Here is a 22,472-nt window from a genome sequence, read left to right as displayed (position 1 = left end):
GGGCTTTGAAGTAAGAAAAATGGTCTGTAGGGTGGAACAGTGGTTGACAGGGAAGTAGTCTCTCCCTGAACTATTTCTGTTGGAAAAATACATTCTGCAGATTGGCATTTGAATTTGCTATTGCCAAAACTCCAGTAAAAGTTTTCCACCAAGAACATCCAGTCTGTTAAGGAGAAGAGCCTAAAAGAAGAAAATTAAAACCATCCATAAAAAGAGTCAGTGGTACTGTGGCATCTCATGAATGTGCTTCATAGAACTCTATCAGATCTTTTTATTTAGAGGAAAAATCCAAACGGTTGATGATGACACAAATTACCTCAAGAGACTTAAAAGTAATTATATTGTCAACAAGAATTTTGAAGGATAAAAGGTAAAGACAGTTAAAATACTTTTCCCCCCTCTTTGGTGTTCAGGTCTGTCTGGTAATTGTATCTTAGGCTTTCTTCTCTCTCTTGTGGTCAGACAATAGCCATGTGCCATCTTGTACCTCACAGGGTTAAGGGACAACTTTGTCCTGTATCTCCCTCTTCTCCCCTTGCCTGTGTTCTTTGTCTCAGGAGCCCCTGGGAGACTCATAGTTTCCTTAGGAGGTTGCCTGGCAGTGACTGGAGAATGAGATAGCTACACTGGAAAGAGCTATAAAAGGCTCTTCCTTCCCCAGCCCAGCCTTTTCCTGGTACTTAGGCCTTTTCAGTTCTTCACAGTCCGGATGTGCATAGGATACGGTCCTGTTTTATGAAGGACATACATCCTCTGTGTCCCGGAGGGTTGATCTTCCTTTCGGTTAGGGTCAGGTCTGAAGGGTCTTTTTGACCTTCTGGTCTGTCTACCTCGCTAACAAGTGTAAGAATTAGTCCTGTAACTAGGCTCAGCAGTCGTGTAGCGTTTTCAGGTTTTTTTAGTTTTTCGCTCTTTGACCACAATACAGCCTTCCGGTTAGCTGCAACTGTTAATAAACCACCTTAAACTTAGTGGCGTGGAACAATGACCGATTTATTACGATCATGGATTCTTTGGGTCAGCAAATTGGACAGGACACATCAGGGATGGCTCATCTTTGCTCTCTGGTGTCTGAGGCCGCAACCTGGGAAGACATGAATGGCAGGTGACTCAAAACCACTGGGGCAGAGGCTGGAGGGTCCCTGCCAACATGCTTCTCTTCGTCACATGTGAGCACCTTGGTGGGGATAACGGGAGGTTGGGCTCGGCTGGGACCGTCCACAAGAGTGCCTACATGAGGCCTTTCCAACGTGGTGGTCTCAGGTGGTCGAATGTCCCCCAGAGAAAGCCTCCCGAAAGAACCAGGTGGAAGCTGCACGATCTTGTGTGACCTAGCCTCGGATGTCACGGTGAGTCACTTGTGCTGCATTCTTTTAGTTACAAGCGAATCATCGGCTGGCTCAGATTCAGGGAGAGGGGAAGAGACCACTTCTTTTTTTAAAATTAATTAATTTATGGCCGCGCTGGGTCTTTGTTGCTGCGCGTGGGCTTTCTCTAGTTGTGTCGAGAGGGGACTACTCTGTTTTGCAGTGCGCGGGCTTCTCATTGCAGTGGCTTCTCTTGCTGCAGATCACGGGCTCTAGGCACACGGGCTTCAGTAGTTGTGGCACGTGGGCTCAGTAGTCGTGGCTTGCGGGCTCTAGAGCACAGTCTCAGTAGTTGGGGTGCACGGGCTTAGTTGCTCCACGGCATGTGGGATCTTCCCCGACCAGGGCGCGAACCCGCGTCCCCTGCATTGGCAGGCGGATTCTTAACCACTGCGCCACCAGGGAAGTCCGAGACCACTTCTTGGTGGGGGAGAGGTGAGTTCTCATGGAAGCTGAGCATGGAGCATAAGGGACATTGTAGCTGTCACTTTGGGAACTTATGCAAAAGGGAAAACTGCATCTTGTTATTTGGATTCCATAATGCCAGATTTCTGTTTTCTTATACGAATCATTCAAATGTCTCATCATTTGAAATTTTAGCATCATGTAGAAGAAAATTTGGATGATTGCCTGAATAGTCTCCTTTATATCTGTGTGTGTTAGAATCTGACACACAACTTCTGTATGACTGCAGCATCGGAGGCGGACTGTTCAACTCAGATTCAATTCATACCCTTAATCTGAGAAACTAAAATAAGATGATGAGATTGTGCCAGGTTACTATAGGGAGGGGCAAATTGTCACTGTGAACTTTACAATCAACGAGGCATTTCAACCAGAAGGATGGAAGGAGAGAAATGCTAAAACAATGGAACTGTTTTGTCTTTCTGGATAAAGTATGACAACTCCCCTTACCTCTAATGGCTGTGCTTATTCTAGACACCGTGTCACAGAGAGACGCATGCTGGGGCTTTAGCAACAGTTGTGTATTACCTTAGTAGTGAAGGTAATGGGGCAGAATTATGTTCCACAGAGTACAGAATCATGGCTTTGTGTTGGAGGCAAAAGACTAAGCTAATGTAACAACCTGGCAACTTACTTCACCTCAGTGGGTCTCAGATTTGTCATATGTAAAGTGAAGGGTGGAGATCTCTTCTCTCTGTGGAATGCTTTGACTTTATTGTTCTTGCACTTACATAGCATCTGGAATATGGCAGTTATATGGCAGGTCAAAGTTAATATTAAATACAGAAGTACAAGGGTCATTCAGTCAAGTTCCAGAAAGTTATTGAATCCTTATCACTTAACTCTTGGCAACATATATAAACTTTTATTAGTTAATCCCAAAAGTTAAATAGAAATACTATGGGAAAACTCTGGATTATGTCAATTGTTTAAAAAGATATGGCCATCATTCTTACATTTGAGCACTTAGGAATCATTATCGATATGAAATATTCTAGTTGAAATTTTTTGTTTTATTCCTTTGAACCAAAAACCTGAACTCAGTTATTTGGAGCCAAAATTTCAATTCCTAAAAAACAGTTTAATAGGAAATAGTGCAGTCAAGTTTCTGGGGCTTGTTTTGTTTTTCTGGGCTTTAACAGTGCCTTTATGTATATACAAGTAACTACTTTGAAGTCTAGGCACTGCCTTGTTTTTATAGTGTTTGGTTATGTGATTTTAGGAATTTGTCCATTTTGCCTAAGTTTTCACATTTATTGACATAATACTCATCATATTCTCTCACCTTTCTACAATCCCCTGTGTCTGTAGTTATGTCCTTCTTTTCATTACTAGTATTGTTTATTTGTTCTTCCTTTTTTCTTGATCATGCTTGCCCCTGGTTTATCAGTTTCATATTTTTTTTCAAAAACCAGCTTGTGGCTCTGTTGATCTTCTCTATTGCTCTATTGTATCCCTTTTCTGTTTCATTAATTTCTGCTTTTATTTTTATTGCTTCCTTTATCCTTATTATTTCTTTTTCTTTGCTATTTTTCTGACTTTTTAAAGTTATATGTTTGGCTCTCTAATGTTTAGCCTTGCTTTAGGGTGTTAATTCTGTGGCTTGTGTAGTTGGCTTACAGGAAATAGGGACGTTTTACGACTGACCTTTTTTGGAGTCTGGTGGGGTGGGCATCTGTTTTCCTGCAAGTGCTTCCCTGCGAGTAAGGAAGAGTCACCCTAGGTAGCAGCACATGAATAAGTGTCCATTCCGGGGAATCCTCATTGCAAAGATCATGTGAATATGGACTTCAAAATGGTATTTTCTGGCAGCTGTGGCATAAAAATAAGGAAAGCAATTGAAAATTCATTCAAATTATAAAATAACTCATACCATATATATAGCATCTGCCTAAAATTTAATCACCAGAATATGCTCTTGCCAACCAACCCAACTTTTTTTTCCTCACTGCTTCTGTGGGTAAAAAAAAATCAACGAGGCAAAGAGCCTGTGCATTTTTAAACAAATTAAAAGAATTTTTCCATAATGTTTTGTTAATGGTACTGTTTGTAGTTTTGTTACTTTATTGTCTGTAAAATTCTTCCATGTCGTAGCAGGGAAATGTGGCCACAGATACTGGAATCACTCGATTAGATTCCAGAAAGGGTCCTTGTTCAGAAGGCTAGTGAGGAAATTACTTCTTGGCTTTAGAATATCACTTAAGTTTTTAAAACTGTGTTTATTACATATACTGTTAATCCTTGTATATTTTTCTTCTTTAATAGATGATATGACATAGCATTGTATTCACCCCTAGAATATTCCACATAAATATAAGTTAATTTTATTATTTAATATGAGTATGTAATAAACTTCTATTTATTGAGAATCTAAACCACTAGAAAGATCAATCCAAAATTAAAAAGTACATATGTAGATAACAGAGAGAGAGCAAGAAAGCAGGAAAGCAAGTGCTTTGATACTTGTAAGTGGCTCTTGCACTCTGGCTTAGCTATTGGTGTGGTAGAGAGGGGCCAGCCTTCTGTGGAGGACATGCCCACATATGCAGGTGTGACAGTGCTTGTGTGGGGTTTTTATTTATTTTAAAACTAGATTTACTTCTCATTTAACCAGAGGCCACCCAGTTCCTCAAATACTATGAAAAAAAATAGTTCACTGTATTGATAACCATCGTATTATAACCACTACTAAATGAGAATACAGTAAAACATTTTGAATATTAATTCCTCAGCATCAAGTCATAATCTATAAATGTGTTTTTAGTTATCTCACATTTATAGTTTTCCTTTGTCCTTGCTACTTGGAAGAAATTTAGTATGTGATATCTGCCATTAAAATGGTATCAATTATATCTCACCTTCAATTAAAGTTTGAATTAGGAATTTCATTCAGAAGGACAGAACAGATCAAAACCATAAAAAGAAGTGCTTAACATTTTGACTTCAAAGCATCTTTAAGCATTATGTACTTTATTTTATTTGCGGATCTAGCCCATATGGTAAATTTCTCCAAGGGCAGGAGACCAGGTCCTCTGCTTCTTATGTATGTATTTTTAGCAACAAATACCTGCTACCTGGTAGGTAGAGAGATGCTAGTCAGCTATTTTAATCATATCTTTAAAAATGGACCATTCCAGAATGAAGTTGCCTTTGTAGAGAATCTTTCTTTAAAATGATAACCCAAGTGGATTGTTTTATTTTTAACTTAATCATCTGCCTTTATCAAAAAAAAAAAAAAAAAAGCTTTAAGTAAAGTGACCACGGGGTAAAGTACTGATGTATTGGAAAGATCATTTACCTGCTTAATGGCAAATTGTGAACTGGTGATTCTCATACCCATTCTTGGCAAGCTGATGAAATCTAGTAAGTGGTAAGATCATTGAACACAGGAGCCGAGAACAATCTTTTGAGGAAAACAGCACCCGGATTTCCCTGAGAGGAGATCCTGTTTCACCAGGCTTTCAGAATTCTTCAAAGCCCGAGTGAGGATGAGAAAAGCAGGAGATGTTTCGCCACCTGTATTTTAGAAAGATTGATGTCAACTTTGAAAGGACAAGGTTCTAAATTCCCAGAACATCACTATTCATTTTTATATACAAGTGCAAAAATGTTTTCTAAAGACAGGTGCAGATCATTTTAGCATGATCTTTACTATTGCCCCTTTCTATTAAACAGGCAATCATGAAGACAGAATTTGGTTATGAAAGGTTTAAATAGAAATACAGTCTCCTTAAGTAAGAACACAGGAAATATTAAGATAGCTGTGTGGAAGAATCTCATCCAAGAAACTGGTAGTTGTGGAAAAAACGAAAGTTGAAGATGTTTTGATTTTAGTAGGTTGGTTGAGTTATACATGTTTTTAGCAGGACCAAAAGAAAAAAAAAGGAAAGAGAGAGAGAGAGAGAGAGTTGCATGCAATTATTTAAAAAGAATATGATACAACAAAAGCTGTTTTTAATCGGTGGCAGGGTACAGGAAATTTTATGCTTTTTAATAGTTACGAACTTTTAAAATTAATTCCTGCGAAGTAGAATCTTTACTGCTAGAATTTGACTCTGCAGTTTTTTGTTATGTTAAAACTTATTCAGGCAGAATTTTGGTGTTCAGAATTTAGCACTGCAATTCAGAGTTTGTAATAGAAATCAAACCTATTTTAAGCATATAACCACCCTCAAAACTTTAAAGCAATTGTGAAATTTTAAAATGGTCTAAAAATGGGAATTTTAAAGATTTGAAATCTTTTCATGCATTTCTCACTGGATGGAACTTTCTTTTTTTTTTTTTTTTTTGCGGTACGCGGGCCTCTCACTGTTGTTGCCTCTCCCGTTGCGGAGCACAGGCTCCGGACGCGCAGGCTCAGCGGCCCTGGCTCACGGGCCCAGCCGCTCCGCGGCATGTGGGATCTTCCCGGACCGGGGCACGAACCCGGGTCCCCTGCATCGGCAGGCGGACTCTCAACCACTGCGCCACCAGGGAAGCCTTGGATGGAACTTTTTTTGATAATGCATTGTGTCTCTTAACTGTCATAAAATGTTACTTTCTTTGTCAAAAGAAATCATTCCTAAGATCTTCTAGTGCCACCAAATAGGGCTATGAATGAGACCACATTTGGGCAATTAATCTTCCTATGCATGTATGTGTTAATAGTACAATGTGTTTAACAGAGGGCTTAGCAATTATGGTATTAGGTACCATTGAAATATATCCTACTTGATCATGGAGTATGATTCTTTTTATGTGCTGTTGGATTCAGTTTGCTGATATTTTGTTGAGGATTTTTGCATCTATATTCATCAAAGATATTGGCCTGTAATTTTCTTTTTTTGTAGTGTCTTTCTCTGGTTTTGGTATCAGGGTGATAGTGGCTTCATAGAATAGCATTGGGAGTGTTCTCTCCTCTTCAGTCTTTTGGAAGAGTTTGAGAAGGATTGGTATAAGTTCTTCTTTGTACGTTTGGTAGAATTCCCCAGTGAAGCCATCCAGTCTTGGACTTTTTTTGCAGGGAGTTTTTAAAATTACAGATTCTATTTCACTTCTAGTGATCAGACTGCTTAAATTATCTGTTTCTTCTTGACTCAGGTTTGGCAGGCTGTATGTTTCTAGAAACTTGTCCATTTCTTCTAGGCTGTCCAATTTTTTGCATATATCTGTGCATAGTATTTTCTTATGATTTTTTTGTATTTCTGTGGTATCGATTATTATTTCTCCTCTTTCATTTCTTATTTTGTTTATTTGGGTCCTGTCTCTTTTCTTCAAGAGATTATCATATTTTGTATACGGTGTGAGGGAGTGTTCTACCTTCATTGATTTACATGAGGCTGTCTAGCTTTCCCAACACCACTTGTTGACGTGACTGTCTTTGTTGAAGATTAATTGACCGTAGATGTGTGGGTTTACTTCTGGGCTCTCTGTTCTGTTCCATTGATTCATATGTCTGTTTTTGTGCCAATATCATACTTTTTTGATTACTGTAGCTTTGTAGTACTGAAGTGTAGGAGGGTATGGTATGCTTCCAGCTTTGTTTTTTCCCTCAGGATTGCTTTGGCAATTCTGGGTCTTTTATGGTTCCATGTAAATTTTAGGATTATTCATCCTATTTCTGTGAAAAATGTCATGGGTGATTTGATAGGGATTGCATTAAATCTGTAGATTGCTTTGGGTGGTATGACCATTTTAACAATATTAGTTCTTTCAATCCAAGAGTATGGATATCTTTCCATTTCTTTAAAATCTTCAATTTCCTTTATCAGTGTTTTATAGTTCTCAGTATATAGGTCTTTCACCTCCTTAGGTAGATTTATTCCTAGGTGTTTTATTTTTATGATGTGATTTTAAACAGGATTTTTTTTTTTTACTTCCTGATATTTCACTGTTATTGTAAAGAAACGCAACAGATTTCTGTGTCTTAATCTTGTATCTTGCTACCTTGCTGAATTCATTTATCAGTTCTAATAGTTTTTGTGTGGTGTCTTTAGGGTTTTCTATATAGAGTATCATGTCATCTGCATATAATGACAATTTTACCTCTTCCCTTCCAATTTGGATACCTTTTGTTTCTTTTTCTTGTCTGATTGCTGTGGCTAGGACTTCCAATACCATGTTGAAAAGAAGTGGTGAGGGAGGGCATCCTTGTCTTGTTCCAGAATTTAGTGGAAAAGCCTTCAGCTTTTCACCATTGGGGTATTATATTAGCTGTGGGTTTGTCATAAATGGCTTTTATTATGTTGAGCTATGTTCCCTCTACACCTACTTTGGTAAGAGTTTTTATCATGAATGGATGTTGAATTTTGCCAAAGGCTTTTTCTGCATCTATTGAAATGATCCTCTGATTTTTGTCTTTTCTTCTGTTGATGTGGTGTATCACATTGATTGATTTGCATGTGTTGAGTCATACTTGTGACCCTGGAATGAATTCAATTTGATGTCTTCAAGAGATATCATACTGAGTGGAGACAGTCAGACAGAGAAAGACAAATATTATATGATATCACTTATATGTGGAGTCTAAACAATAATACAATTGAATTTACAAAATAGGAACAGACCCATAGACATAGAAAACAAACTTATGGTTACCAAAGGGGAAAGGGGTAAGAGATAAATTAGGAGTATGAGATTTTCAGATAGAAGCCACTATATATAAAACAGACAAATAGCAAGGATTTACTGTTTAGCACACGGAACAATATTCAATATCTTATAATAACCTATAATAGAAAAGAACCTGAAAAAAAATGTGTATAACTGACTCACTTTTCTGTACATCTGAAACTAACACAATATTGTAAATCAACTATACTTCAAATTAAAAAAAAGAAGTATATCCTGAAGGTGTATTTCTGTCAATAGAAAAATCATAATTGGCAATAGGCAAGTGAAACATTCCATCTTTGAATGGGCACAGAATCTTTTCTTAACCCATGATAATTAAAATGAAAATATTATATTTTAGGGAAAAATAATCTTTTACAGACAGGTAAATATGCTACCTCAAAAAGAAGTAAAGTACAGGGTTTAATTGAAGATAATCTCTCTCTCATCCATCCTCCATCAGGGCATCCATTAATACTTTGGACAAACAAAAAGCTTCTGGAGGCAAAATTTTGCATAAGGAACCCTGATTTCCCTATTGATACTTGCCATAAAAGTAGAAAAGTGTTCATTGGAGAAAACAGTAACCCTTTCATAATAAATATTGAAAATATAACAACCTTTTTCTAAGAGTGAATTTAAATGATCACTAACTATAATAAAATATTGTAAGTGCTCAAAATAAGCTCACTTCCTGCCCCCTCCTCCAACCAGTGATTGAAATGTGGTTTGTGTTGGACTTTTCTGCTGGTCACAGCAGTCAGACTCCCTTGTCAAAGGGAGATGACAGTCTTAGTTCATAACAGTGGCTGCCCCCAACCCTGGTGATTTAGCAGTTGTGTGGGGGAGGTCTGCAGGAGGCATGGGACAGTCTGGCTGTGAGGAGTGGGGAAGACCCCGGACATAGCAGCTCACAGCTACAAAAGGGGTAGGAGGGCAGGGAGTGGGCAGGACCATGGATGGAGGCCCGGGTTTCTCTCTGCCGCTCCCTCTCATTATCTGGAGGATCTTTAGCGTGGAGTGCTTTTAGACCTACCACACCACTCACCTCTCACTGCATTTTCATTCACAAGGCATTCTCTTCTATTAACCTCTCGCTCTTCCTGTGTCAGAAATGCCAGTGGCTTGGTTCAGTCGTCTCATGCAACCACTTCTGTTAATTTTGCCCTTGAGTAAACATCAGTTCTTATTTTTCATCAAATTTGGGGAGTTTTCAGCCATTATTTCTTTAACTGTTCCTCTCTCCTCCTATCTTTCTTCTTGTTCTTGGATTCTCATCATGCACATGTTCTATGACTAGTGCTGTCCCAGAGGTCTCTTAGTCTCTCTTCATTTTTCTTCATTCTTTTTTCCTTCTGCTCTTCAGACTGGATCATATCAGGTGACTTATTTTCATGTTTGTGGATTCTTTCTTCTGCCTGCTCAAATCTGCTAGTGAGCCCCTCTCAGGGAAATTTCAGTTCAGTGATAGTACTTTTGAAATCCAGAATTTCTATTTGGCTTCTTTTTTTAAAAAAAAATCATTTCTATCTATTTATTGATAATCTGTATTTGATGAGACATCATTCTCATGATTTCCTCTAGTCCTTTGTACATGATTCCCTTCAGTTCTTTGAGCATATTTAAAATAATTCATTTAAGGTCTTTCTCTCATAAGTCCAATGTGAGGCCTCCTCAGGGACAGTTTCTGTTAGTTGCCTTTTTTCTTCCTGTATATGGGCCATACTTTCTTGTTTCTTTGCATGCTGTGTAATTTTTTGTTGTTGAAAACTGGACGTTTTTAATATTTTAATGTGACAATTCTGGAAATAAGGTTCCACTCCCCAGGGTTTGTTGCTGCTTGTTGTGGTTCCTGTTGTTTGCTCAGTGACTTTTCTGTACTAATTTTGGGAAGTTGATATTCTTTGTCATGTGTGGCTTCTGATGTCTCTATTTTGTTAGCTCAGTGGTCAGCTAGTTCAGATCAGACTGAAATTGGCAACTCTGTCCTAGCCCTCGCTTCCTGCTTGCACAGAACCTGAAGGTCAGCCAGAGGTGACAGTTTTGGGCTCTCGGGGGACTTTCCTGAGCATGTACTCAGCCCTATGCATGCATGTAGCTGCCTAGATTCCCAGGAATATGTCTGATCTTTTTCAAAGTCCTTATTTGCCAAAGCATCTCATCCCCCAGCCTTTCTTCCCAAGCTTTTTGGTTCATTTGTTGTTTACCTCAACCGTTATCCATTGCTCCAAGGCAACAGCAGCAAATATATTTGCATTTAAGTGTTTCTGACAAAAGCCCAGGGTTGCCACCTTAACACTGTTAGAGTTTCAGTTAGGAGAGATTGAGGCAAGCCCTCTGAGCTGAGACAAACAACGAGATCAAAACAAACAACCACAATTCTTTCCAAACAAGCTCTGTTCTGCTGCTTCTGCTAATGGTATGTGAACTGGGAATGTGGGCTGTTGTCTTCTAGGTTCCCCTCCTCCACTTAGCTGGGGAGTGGAGGATGGGAACAGGGCAAGTTATGATACCACAAAGCTGACTGTTCCTCCTGAGATTCAGCTGTTTTTTATGGATTAAGTGTTCCCCTGGTTTTTGCAATCTCTTAGTTGTTTCCACAGTGCCAAAAAAAGTTGATTTAGACAGTTTAGCCAGTTTATTTTTTGCGGAGGAATGGACTTTTAGAGTGTCCGAGTCTGCCATTTTCACTAATGTCGCTTAGCATCTCACTTTGGTTTTATAGGCTGCTGTTAACTTCAAACTGTAGCTGTTTAATTTAGCATCCAACTTGCAACCCTTCTTGATGAATCTTTTTCATTGAAATATATGAGTGGATATACTCTTTATTGTTTATATATACGAAATGGCAGCATTTGCTTTTCTTAATTTTACACTTTCCGGAACCCTCTAGGGTCTATAAGCACATCTAGATCAAGGTGATTTTCCCAAGTAATGTAATAAAAATTCATGTAATAATAAAAATAATAAAAATAAAAATTAGTGCAATAAAAATTTAAAGTCTAATATCTTATTTTAATAAAATAAAATTCCCTTGCATGACAGTGAATAACATAAAGCTTGGAGAATCCCAATAGTTCCTATAAGATTCAGCTTTCCTAGAATTTATATAATTTCTAAATCAGTAATGTTCAATGCACACCTTTATATGTGTATTTTATTATTTGATTGATGACGGTCTTGCCCACTGGCCTGAGAACCCTCTAGTGCAGAGATAATCTCTGTTTTAATTCATCTTTGTGTCCCTAGCACTAGGCCTGGTGCCTGGCTCATAGTAGGTTCTCAAGAAACATTTGCAGAATAAATGAACAAACACAGAGGCTGTTAGATGAAGACTATAGAGTGTAGACCTATACTACTTGAATCATCTAAACCTTTAAATTGAGTTAAGTAGAATAATGGCGTTACAGGAAAGTCTCCTGAGTTTTAGCCTTAGTTTTTGTGGCTTACTTAGAAAATACCAAAAACCAGATTCTCTAGGACCCATCTCTTTTAATAATTTCCAGTTGGACCTGTCAGGACAAATTTTTTTTTCCTTGTATTTAAATGAATACAAAGTGCTCTTACATCATTTAATATCTTTAACAAAAAGAGTGAAATCTAAAGTAGAAGTCTAGAATTTTAGCATTCTAGGCTTTGGAACTGTCAGCTGTATGAGGAAACCAACTTTTCCACAACCCACTGTCCGCCTCTGATTGTCTGTGCCAGTTAAGGGTCATTGGCATGAAGGGAGGACGATAGATTCCATACCCCCCCTGCCCCACCCCGCCAATCCCCAGCTCTGTAATGGTCACTGCTGTTCCTAGTTGTTGGGTGGAGTGTCGTTTACCAGCCTTGCTCAGTGTACGTCAGTGACTGGGAATAACCGTGATAATAGGTATTAGGAGATACCTCTAGGTCAGAATTTCAGATTTTATTCAGCTATATTTCATGTATATGGAATTTAAATCTACAGAGCTTTTTTTTTTCCCCTATGAATGACCTAAGTCATGATGGTTAATCAGCATATCCTCTTAAAATTCCAGAATCCTGTTGGTACACATATTTGTCTGAGCCAATTCAAGTTATAAACATGAGCTTATTGTGTTTATTGCAGTTATCCAATCTGCTTTTTTATTGGGATGTAATTCACATAATGTAAAATACACCCTTTTAAAGTATACAATTTATTGGTTCTTAGTATATCCACAGTTGTGCAACCATCACCACTATCTCATTCCAAAACATTTTCGTCTCCCCAGAAGGAAACACCTTGTTGACCAGCAGCCACTACTAGCCCTGGCAGCCACTGATTTACTTTCTATCTCTTGGAGTTTGCCTGTTCTGGACCGTTCATATAAATGGAATCATACAATACGTGGTCTTTTGCCACTGGCTTTTTTTTTTTACTTAAGCAGAATGTTTTCAAAGTTCTTCCATGTTATAGCATGTGGTATTAGTACTTCGTTATTTTTTATGGCTGAATAATATTCCATTGTATGGATCTACCACGCTTTGTCCACTTATTAGTTGATGGACATGTGGGTTCTCTTCACCTTTTGGCTATTATGAATAATGCTGCTATGAAAACTTGTGTGCAGTTTTTTGTGTGGACGGTTGTTTTCATTTCTCTTTGGCTGTATACCTAGGTGTGGAATTGATGGGTCAGATGGTAAATCTATGTTTAATTTTTTTGAGGACCCACCAGATGTTTTCTAAAGCAATCCTGTCTGCTTTCCAGGTGACTGTTTCCAGTTCACAAAACAAAAAAGTTGGTCATATTTGCCGTCAGTTCTATGAACTAAATGTTTCAAAGGCTAACAACTTACAGGGAGAGTGTCTGCATGAAAACAGTTAAAATTATTTTCTTTTGATCACTCTCTTCGTTTAGGATGTCTAAACGTTACTGCCATGCCCATCAGAATTAAGTCTTTTGCTGATTCTTCATGATAGCTGACATTTCTGCTTGCGTAGCTTTGAGTTGCTCGCAAACAGACAAAACAAGGCCTATTGTTCATAAAATCAAATACTCTAGAATCAGACACATGTGAGGACTGGCTCTTTTGTTAGGTTCCTAGCAAATGTCACTTTGGGGAATAATTCCCTTTCTTGAACCTCAGTTTCCCCCTTCTGTAAAATGGGGTTGATAATAGTATCTATTTCTAGGTGTTCCTGTAAGTATGAGAATGAGATCATGTGTGAAAAGCACTTGCCTGGCAATTCCCAAGTGCTCAATAAATGTTAACCATTGTAAAACTTATTATTACTATTATATGATTATTTAACTGCAAAGATTTTCTTTAGAAGAATAAATTAAATAATATTTAAAAATACTCTCTGAAACTACTTGGGGATGAATCTTGCTTTACTATCGTGATCAGATTTTCATTCTAGCAAACAAAATAATTTATACTCAAAAACTTTTTAAGGTGAGGGAAGAATGGGGGGGCAGCTGAAAAAAATCCATTTGAAATTGCTCTTTGGTAGTTATTCATTTTATCCTTTGATGTATGTAAAATTAAAGCAATTTGTTTTTTCTTTTCCTTCTTTCCTGAAGCAAATGAAATTTAGACACAAAGAAATTTTTTTTTAGCTAAAACGGCATATTAAAGTCATCATTCCTTTTTGCACTACTTTAAAGTCATTCTTTAAGACAGAACAGGGTAGATCCTTCACAGAATGTTTACAAGACATTTAATTGCACAATAGGTTGTCAGCTGTCACATTTCTCTTTAATTTTGCTTTACTTGTTATAGTAAGTAACCAAAGTGATTTTTCCAGTTGTTGCCCCACTATACTATGCGACTAGTATAGTGCAAATAAAATATTGACAAAATGCACACATTGAAAATACACACGTGAAGTAAACAGTTGAAGACATAAATGAAAATGGCCAGGAATGGTCGGTGAACATTTTGATCAAACCCTATTTGTCAGTTTAAAAGGAACGCATCTTTGCCCAGGCTCTGTTCTAAGTGGGACGTCCCATTATCTCCATGTGAAGCAGCTTCGTGTGTTTCTGTGGCTCAGTAGCACCAGCAGCTTTAGAGCTGGAAGAGACCCGGATAATAAAGATCAGTCTAGCTCAGGGTTTCTCAGCCCAGGCACCATAAACATTTGGGGCTGATAATTATTTGTGTCCTGTGCATTGCAGGGTGTTGAACAGCATCCCTGGTCTCTACCCACTAGATGTCAGGAGCACCTCTCCCCCTCCCCCCCACCCCTCTGTGACAACTAAAAATGTCTCCAGACTTTGCCAAGAGTCCTCTGGGGGCAAAATTGCTCCCCATTGAGAGTCACTGGTCTGGTATTTGCCAAAGCGTGTACACCGCTAACTCCGGAGGATCTGAGACACTCCAGGAAAAGAAGATTCTGTGGTCAAATGAGTTTGGGAGATCCTTATTGAAACAACAACAAAAGATTGTCAGAGCACTCCCTGTGCTTTCTAATGGCGACAGGGGGACATGCAGACTGTCTCAGCTTATTTGACTACGGACCCTTTTGGAAGGGCAGCTTGCAGGATGTAACGTTAACGCTCTTCTGTGCCCCTGATTCATTGCTGTCATTTTCCAGGTGAGGACGCTGAGGTCCAGGGAGGTTACCTGCCTGGCCAAAGGCTCTGTGGCTCCGTGTTAATTAATTTCATAATCACTGAGTGAGCACTTATTGCACGGTAGCCCAGTGCTAGGCCCCGGGGACAGTGATAGTACTCAGGATAGGCAGAGACCTGGCAACTACAGTGTGGGGTGGTCAGGGCGAGGAAGGAGGCTGTGCAGGATGCCGGGAGAGCACAGGAAGGACCTAATGCAGGTAGGGGGGAGGAGCTGAGGTCCCTGTGGACACATTAACCCTGAGACATCTGTGAGGATGACAGTGGACCAGTTGGAGAGACCAGTCAGTAGCCCGGCCAGAGGGACAGGTTGTGATTTCCGTGTATAATAATTGAGGCCAGAAACTGGATGAGAGCACTCCAGGGATGAGGAACCAAGGTTAGAGCCTGGGGGATATCAGTGTTTAAGGGGCCCCAGCCAAGAGCAGCCCCAAATGGAGACCAAAGGAGGGAGGAGAAAACGCAGAGACAGGCAGCTTGTAGAACGTCCTTCATTGACTTGTAGTGAAGATGAGATAAAGTCCGCACAGTATGGAGGGTCGTAGGTGGCGTATAAGAAGTGCTCAGTGGACCGGTGATGCCATCGCTGTGATTATCAGATAAGACAGGACCCAGAAACTCCTCTTGCATCCAGTATCGTGGAGGTTGTGGGTGGCCTTGGTAAACATCCATTTCAACGAGTGACAGGTTGAGGGGTGAGTAGGAGGTGAAAAAATAGGGACTGGAGTTCAGAAAATTTCTCAAGGTTAGTGGTGAATGGTTTGGGGAGCTGGATTTTTGAGGACGGGTGGAGAGACTTGAGCACATTTAAATGCTGAGGGTTAGGGTTAGGAGAGCCAGGGGCATGGGAATGGGACTGGGGAGACCTGCCCTTTGTCAGGCCTCACTTCGGGGCATCTAGATCGATCTGGGACGAGATGTGTAGGTTCCTGAAAATCATGGTGTACTGCACCGTAAAGATAACATTTCCAAATCCAGAAAAGGCTCCTGAGAAGAAAGGCGGGACACGGAGCAGCTTGATAAAGTCATCAGACACGCGGGTGCAGACTCACTTTGTAGTCTTGCTTAGCTTTAGAAAAGAACCTCTCAAATCTCACCCTATTGAACTGCAGCCATCGGCTCTTTCCTGCCGGTTCCGCATTGTACAGATACGACTGCCAGCATTTCCCCTGCTCTGGTGGCCGTTGATGTGTTTTTCTGACCAGGGAACGCGGACCCTTCCTCCTTCTGGGTCTCCTCTCCTGAGCAGGAGGAATCCCCACCATCCCCGAATCTTGGGGAGTGGGGAAGCGCAGTCCTCCCGAAACTTAAAGGGAGGAGAATGCACTCTCCCTCCTGACATGGGGGCTTCTTGAGCGGAAGGGGGCTGCTTCCTGCTTGAGCCCAGAAGGAGCGAGGGGATGGCTGCTGTGCGTTCCAGTGTCTGTGTGGTGCCTACAGGTGACCTGGGCTGTCTGTCCAAGCTTCTCCCAGACCCTCCAGGTGAGCTTTTAGGAGGCCTCTCTTTACAGAGGGAGATGTATCCTAGGAGGTCATTTGCCCAAGGATGCGGAAGAGTCACGTGACCCTTAGTTCAGATTGCGTTCTCCCAGCCAGAATGCGCCTGGTGTGTCTTCTCTCCCAGAACCTAGAACAGGCTCTTCAGAGGTGAACACCCTTAGTTTATTGCCTTTTAGTCTAAAAAGGAATGTGGGTTAGAGGATGCTTTTGATGATTTCTCCATTTAACTTGAGGAAGTAACCTCATGGGTTCCTACTCTTGTTTTTCTCATTTTGAAGACAGGCAGGATTTCCCGAGTAGCTAGAACACCCAAATCTGCGGGAGCTCTCCACGGGCATTGGTGCTTGTGGCTGAGAGCAGGCAGCGGCCCTCCCCTCACTGCGGGAAGATCCAGCACTGGGAACAGCTGTGTTTGAAAGTCTCCTAATTGTTATTTATTCTGTCTATAGATCTACAGTCCCACAAATATATGAATAGGACCTTTGCTGATCATCTCTCTTTGTTTTGATCAGAACTGCTATAAATAAGAAAGCCGTGGTGTAGTGTTTTCTGAAACTCCAGGGCTTTCACCACAAGTCAGTGTTTTTTCTTTTGATGCAACCTTCTTCAGCCCTCTGTTCATTTCTAAGAAACTGAACCAAGAATGGTAAACAAGTGATACTTCTGTAAACTTCCTGAGGGACTGTCCTCAGATCTGTGAACCCCATCACTCCTCTAAACTTGAGTGGTTTATTTTCTTAAGCCTCATGGAATCTCTTACAGCATCTGGAGTTCACCATGTCCCAGATACTATTCATGATTTTCTCCTTATGTCTACTTCTCCTGCAATAGTTCCTATGGCATTCCTAATGGCTTTTTTTTTTCTTTTTATGACCCAAGCAAGAAACCGTGGAGCCACGTTTGTCTCCTTTTTTGCTTACCTCCTGTGTACATTTGATCACCCCATGCTCTGAGATGTCTCCCTGTACTTTTTTCTCTATCAGTGCAGGTGGTAGGGTAGGACCCATATCGTTCTTCTTCTGCTTGGAATTCTCTTCTTCGTGGCCGGTTCCCATTCCTCTGCCAGATGCTCCCACCTCAGCAGAACCCTCCCGCCACACCCCCCTTCCCAGAAGATGCATTAATTCCCTTCTTCCTCTGGATTGCCATGTAATTTTTTTACTCTAATACTCATGAAATTATTTAGTCGTTTTTTTATTTGCAGGTCTGGCTCTTCTGCTAGATGACGAGATTTTTGAGCGTAGGGACCCTTTCGGTGCTTCGATCAGTGTCTGGCACACGTCGGCACAAAAACTAGTGGCTAAGTTTAGTTGACTTGAATTTAGAAAAAGATATATGGAATAGAAAAGGAACCCCTAAATGATGCTTATTATTTCTTGTTTGATCTTTTAGTCTTTTTTTTCCTCTCTTTTCTCCCTATTTGCTTCTCTTACTTAGATAAAACCAAAGAAAAGTTCCATCGCTATAAAAAGAGTTTAAATACAGACGTTCTATATGGGCAAATAGAATAACCTGGTCGAGGTATCAGTGTTCTGTCAAAAGGCATTTTAATTAACATTGACATTGTTGACAGTAAGGAACAGAAAAGAAAACCTCACCAATAGTATTTATAAAGGAAAGTCGTTGGTCTCAGAACTTGAGGGCCCAGGTTCAGTCCTGTTGTTGACACTTAGTACCTGAGTGACCCAGGCAAGGCTACAGTGTCTTTTAGGTTCAGTTTTCTCCTCTGCAAAATGAGAATAATAATATCTACCTGACATTGGTGGGAATGTAAATTGGTACAACCACTATGGAGAACAGTATGGAGGTTCCTTAAAAAACTTAAAATAGAACTACCATATGATCCATGGGACTTCCCTGGTGGTCCAGTGGTAAAGAATCTGCCTTCCAATGCAGGGGATGCGCGTTTGATCCCTGGTCAGGGAACTAAGATCCCACATGCCGCGGGGCAACAAAGCCCATGTGCTGCAACTACTGAGCTTGCACACCTCAACTAGAGAGGCTGCGTGCCACAAACTACAGAGCCCACGTGCTCCGAAACGCGCGTGCCACAACTACAGAGTCCATGCACTCTGGAGCCTGCGCACCACAGCTAGAGAGAGAAAACCAGCAAGTTACAACTAGAGAGAAGACCGCGGGCCGCAATTAAGACACGACACAGCCAAAAATAAATAAAATAAAATAAAGAAATCTTAAATAAAAAAAAAAGAATTACCGTATGATTCAGCAATCCCACTCCTGGGCATATATATCTGGAGAAAACCATAATCCGAAAGGATACATGCACCTCAGTGTCCATTGCAGCGCTGTTTACAAGAGCCAAAACATGGAAGCAACCTAAATGTCCATCAACAAAGGAATGGATGAAGAAGATGTGGTACATATATATAATACAATGGACTATTACTCAGTCATAAAAAAGAATGAAATAATGCCAGCAACATGGATGGACCTAGAGATTATCATACTAAGTAAAGTAAGTCAGACAAAGACAAGTATCATGTGATATCAGTCACCTGTGGAATCTAATTTTAAAAAGATACACATGAACTTATTTACAAAACAGAAACAGACTTACAGATATCAAAAACAAAGTTTATGTTTACCAAAGGGGAAACGTGGAGGCGAGGGATACATCAGGAGCTTGGGCTCAACATACACACACTACTATATATGGGATAGATAACCAACAAGGACATACTGTACAGCACAGGGAACTCTACTCAATATTCTGTGATAACCTATATGAGAAAAGAATCTAAAAGAGAATGAATACATGTATGCGTATAACTGAATCACTTTGCTGTACACCTGAAACTAACAACATCGTAAGTCAGCGATACTCCAATAAAATTAAAACATTAAAAAAAATACCTACCCCCCAAAGTTCTGTCAAGGATTCAGTGAGTCATTGGATATGAGAGCATCTTCTATGGGGTGAGACATAGAGTAAGTTCTGACATAGAATAAGCTCTCACTCAATTTTTAGTTTGATTTGAATTTATATATATTTGTTCGACCTGGCTTTGACAGTCATCGTACTAGTTAGTTTACGTAGTATCAGCTGTACGCATATGTGATGTCTCAAGGACTACATTTTCAAAATCTGTCTTTATGTCAGGTTCGTAACATCCTCTTTTTGGTAACAACAACTAATGAATATCATTTCCACTGATGGTGTCATACGACAACTGGACTGAACTTTTCCTTCTCATTTAAGAATTTTCGTAATACCCCTTATTTCCCTCCCATGTTTGGATAATATTGAATTAATGGAGTCTTTTTTTAAAACTTGGTAATTAAATTTAGCAGTTTTGCTTTAGAGGTATTTATTTTCATATTGGTATGAAGACAAGAAGTAAGATGTTTCGTGGTTATCGTTATTTTGTTTGGAGTTTCTGCTGAATTTTCTCTCCATTGCAGTCCTCCATTGGGAAAGGGCCTTCTCTCCATAGCCATATGCTGGTCACATGGAGAGAGCATGGTACCCAGTTGGCACTGGGATTTACACAGGAGATCCAGAGCGTACTTCTCCCTTGCACACATCTTTAAGATGTAGGAAAAACATATCTGAGGTATGAGCTACAACTTATTAGTTACAGACCGGATCTGTAACCCGATACTAATCAAGAGGAAATCAGCCTACCCTGTTGTCCTGCCGTGTTGGCTGTACCAAGGGAAAGGAAAAGGAAAAACTCTTTTTTTCTCCCTTTTCTTGTTTTCTTTAGTCTCTCCATCATGTTTTCTTTAGTTTACCCATTCATTTTCTTTGTAGTAAATGGGCCCCAAAAGCAGAATTTGTAGGGTGTGCTGTTTGGCTGACAAATGCACAGTGTTGCTTTTCCTTCAAGGCTGATTTCAGCACCACTTAACTGCGGGGAAAGCGTCCTAGCGTCACAGGCCTCTGGTGAGATGGGTGCCTTTGCCGTTGTTAGACAGCAGGGTGTCTTGCAGCGTCTGCTCCTCAGGACAGTCTAGGGTGAGCACTGAGAAAGAGGGGTGAAGCAGACGGAGGAACGAGGCACTAGCCGGCTCGTGAGACGCCCCTAAATGACCTGGCAAGGAAGCTGTGCCACTGCTGCCACCTGGCAGCCTTGTTCAAGGGCACTGGGAGTTGTAAGGGGTTTTTTTGGGGGGAAAAGGGGGTGTTAAAATTAGCCTTTGTGCTTCTCATATAAAGACTTTTGTCAGACATTCATACCTGCTTAGTTAAGTAAAAATCCAGAGTAAGCTGTCATTGAAATGCATAGTAGACTAACGAGGCTGAACAGTGAGAGATTTATACAGAGTGAAGTCTGTCTCCCCGTCCTGGCCCCTGACAGACACCCAGTTTTCCTCCCCACAGGTCGGTTCTCCCAGGGATATTCGGTGCCTGAGCCGGCACACACATGCACGTGCCTGCCCTTTTTAGACACGTAGAAGACTGTTACATTATGGTTCATCGCTTTGCTTTTATCCACTTTATACTATTTCCCGACGTTTCCGAGTGAACGCGCATGTAAAGACTTTCTCACTCTCGTGGCGGTACCGTCCTCCGCTGTGTTGACGGATACTTTATTTAATCAGTTAACTCGTGAGGGACATTAGGTTGCTTTTCCTCTTTGATTATCACCAAAGGTGCTAGAAGGAAGGAACTATTTTTAAAATTCTCTCCTTGGTTTGTGAAAGCTGTCATGTTATAATGTGCTCTCTTGAGATGATGAACAGCTTATCCTAGAAAAAAGAAGAGCGGGAACTATGTGGGATCTCTGTTTCCAGAACAACACAGATCCCAGTTGATAGGGCTTAAAGGATTTCTCCTTTAATAAGGACCCAAGAACCACACAAGTGGCCTGTAGGATGTGCAGAGCCAGCCCCTGTGCCCAGGGTCGCGTGGTCTCAGGCTGTGAATGAGGGAGGGAGCTGCTGGGCACGCAGAGGCATCTGTGTCCTCTGAGAGGGCCAAGCAGTGACAAAGGTGACCCGAGCTGCCTGCAAACCAAGCAACCCACAATTAAACCTCTAATTCCCACCCAGCGCAGTCAGTGCTGTGACTGGACAATTGCAAGGCAGGAGCACTGAGGGGCAACACTTGCTCAAAGGGGGAGAGGGTCCCCGGAGGAAGTGCCCGCCGCCCTGCGCGCTGAGGATGCTCTGAGGAGGACGGGTCAGCCAAGGGCTGGAGTGATGGGGGGACCTGTGTTCAGGAGAGGGCACAGCAGCGTGCGTGGAGACCAGCTTGGCCCATTGCACGACCTTCAGGGCGTGTCCTGGGGGTGGGGGTAGGAGGCTGGCGCGGTGACCAAGCACTCAGGAGAGCCGCAGAGCTCTGCAAGGGCTGAGGAGTTTGGACTTCAGGCTATGGAAGGCCCTGGAAGGCTTTTGCCAGGGGTATGAAGTTACCCGGTCTGTGTTTTTAATATCTCATTCTGATGGCCAGGTGGAGGGAGAACGACCTGGAAAGGGGGCAGATGCTGTTGAGAAAGCGGTTGCGATCACCTGAGTGAAGGGTGATGGGGCCTGAACAACGTAACGAGGGTGCAGGTGGGCAGAGGCAGGCGTGGGGGCCCCTTTAGACAGTGGGGTCAGCGGGTGTGGAGGCAGATGCGTGCAGCCCCGGTTGTTCACTTAAAATGGTAAGCGTTGCATTTAATACATGCATCTTTACGGACGTCTCACGTTGTTTCTTTTGCATATACCCTGGAAGTAGAGTGGCTGAGTCAAAGGAAACAGCATTTTAAAATAAAATTGCCTCTGTAAAAACTTCACTTGTTTACAGGCCCATGAGCCACGAGGAAGCCTCTGGCTCCCCATAGCCTCAGCCTCACTGCATGTTAGCATCGCTCTGAACTGACACCCATTTACTAGGCAGAAAGTACGTATCTTTTCTTTGTTTTAATTTGTGTTTCTGTGAGTACTGGAGAGGTTGAAGTTTTTTCACGTTTATTTTTCCACCAATTGCATATTTGCTTATGCAAAAA

General features: G+C 41.0%; 1 protein-coding gene across 2 annotated transcripts in view; it reads left to right on the top strand.

Moving 5' to 3' along the window:
• The window catches only part of PLCL2 (phospholipase C like 2), a 191,448-nt gene that overhangs the window by 30,039 nt on the left and 138,937 nt on the right, over nt 1–22,472 (top strand). The window contains exon 1 of one of the 2 annotated variants that reach the window (XM_027086551.1): nt 22,214–22,366. The exons of the other annotated variant lie outside the window; for it this stretch is intronic. The gene's annotated coding sequence lies outside the window, so the exon portion shown is untranslated. Of the gene's footprint in view, nt 1–22,213; nt 22,367–22,472 lie in introns of those variants that run through there. 2 annotated transcript variants of the gene reach the window in all.

The sequence above is a fragment of the Aethalodelphis obliquidens genome, unplaced genomic scaffold (assembly GCF_003676395.1).
Source record: "Aethalodelphis obliquidens isolate GAN/ISIS:26980383/991018 unplaced genomic scaffold, ASM367639v1 scaffold56, whole genome shotgun sequence".
Taxonomy (NCBI): Eukaryota; Metazoa; Chordata; class Mammalia; order Artiodactyla; family Delphinidae; genus Aethalodelphis; species Aethalodelphis obliquidens.
This window is presented reverse-complemented; position numbering and strand designations above follow the sequence as displayed.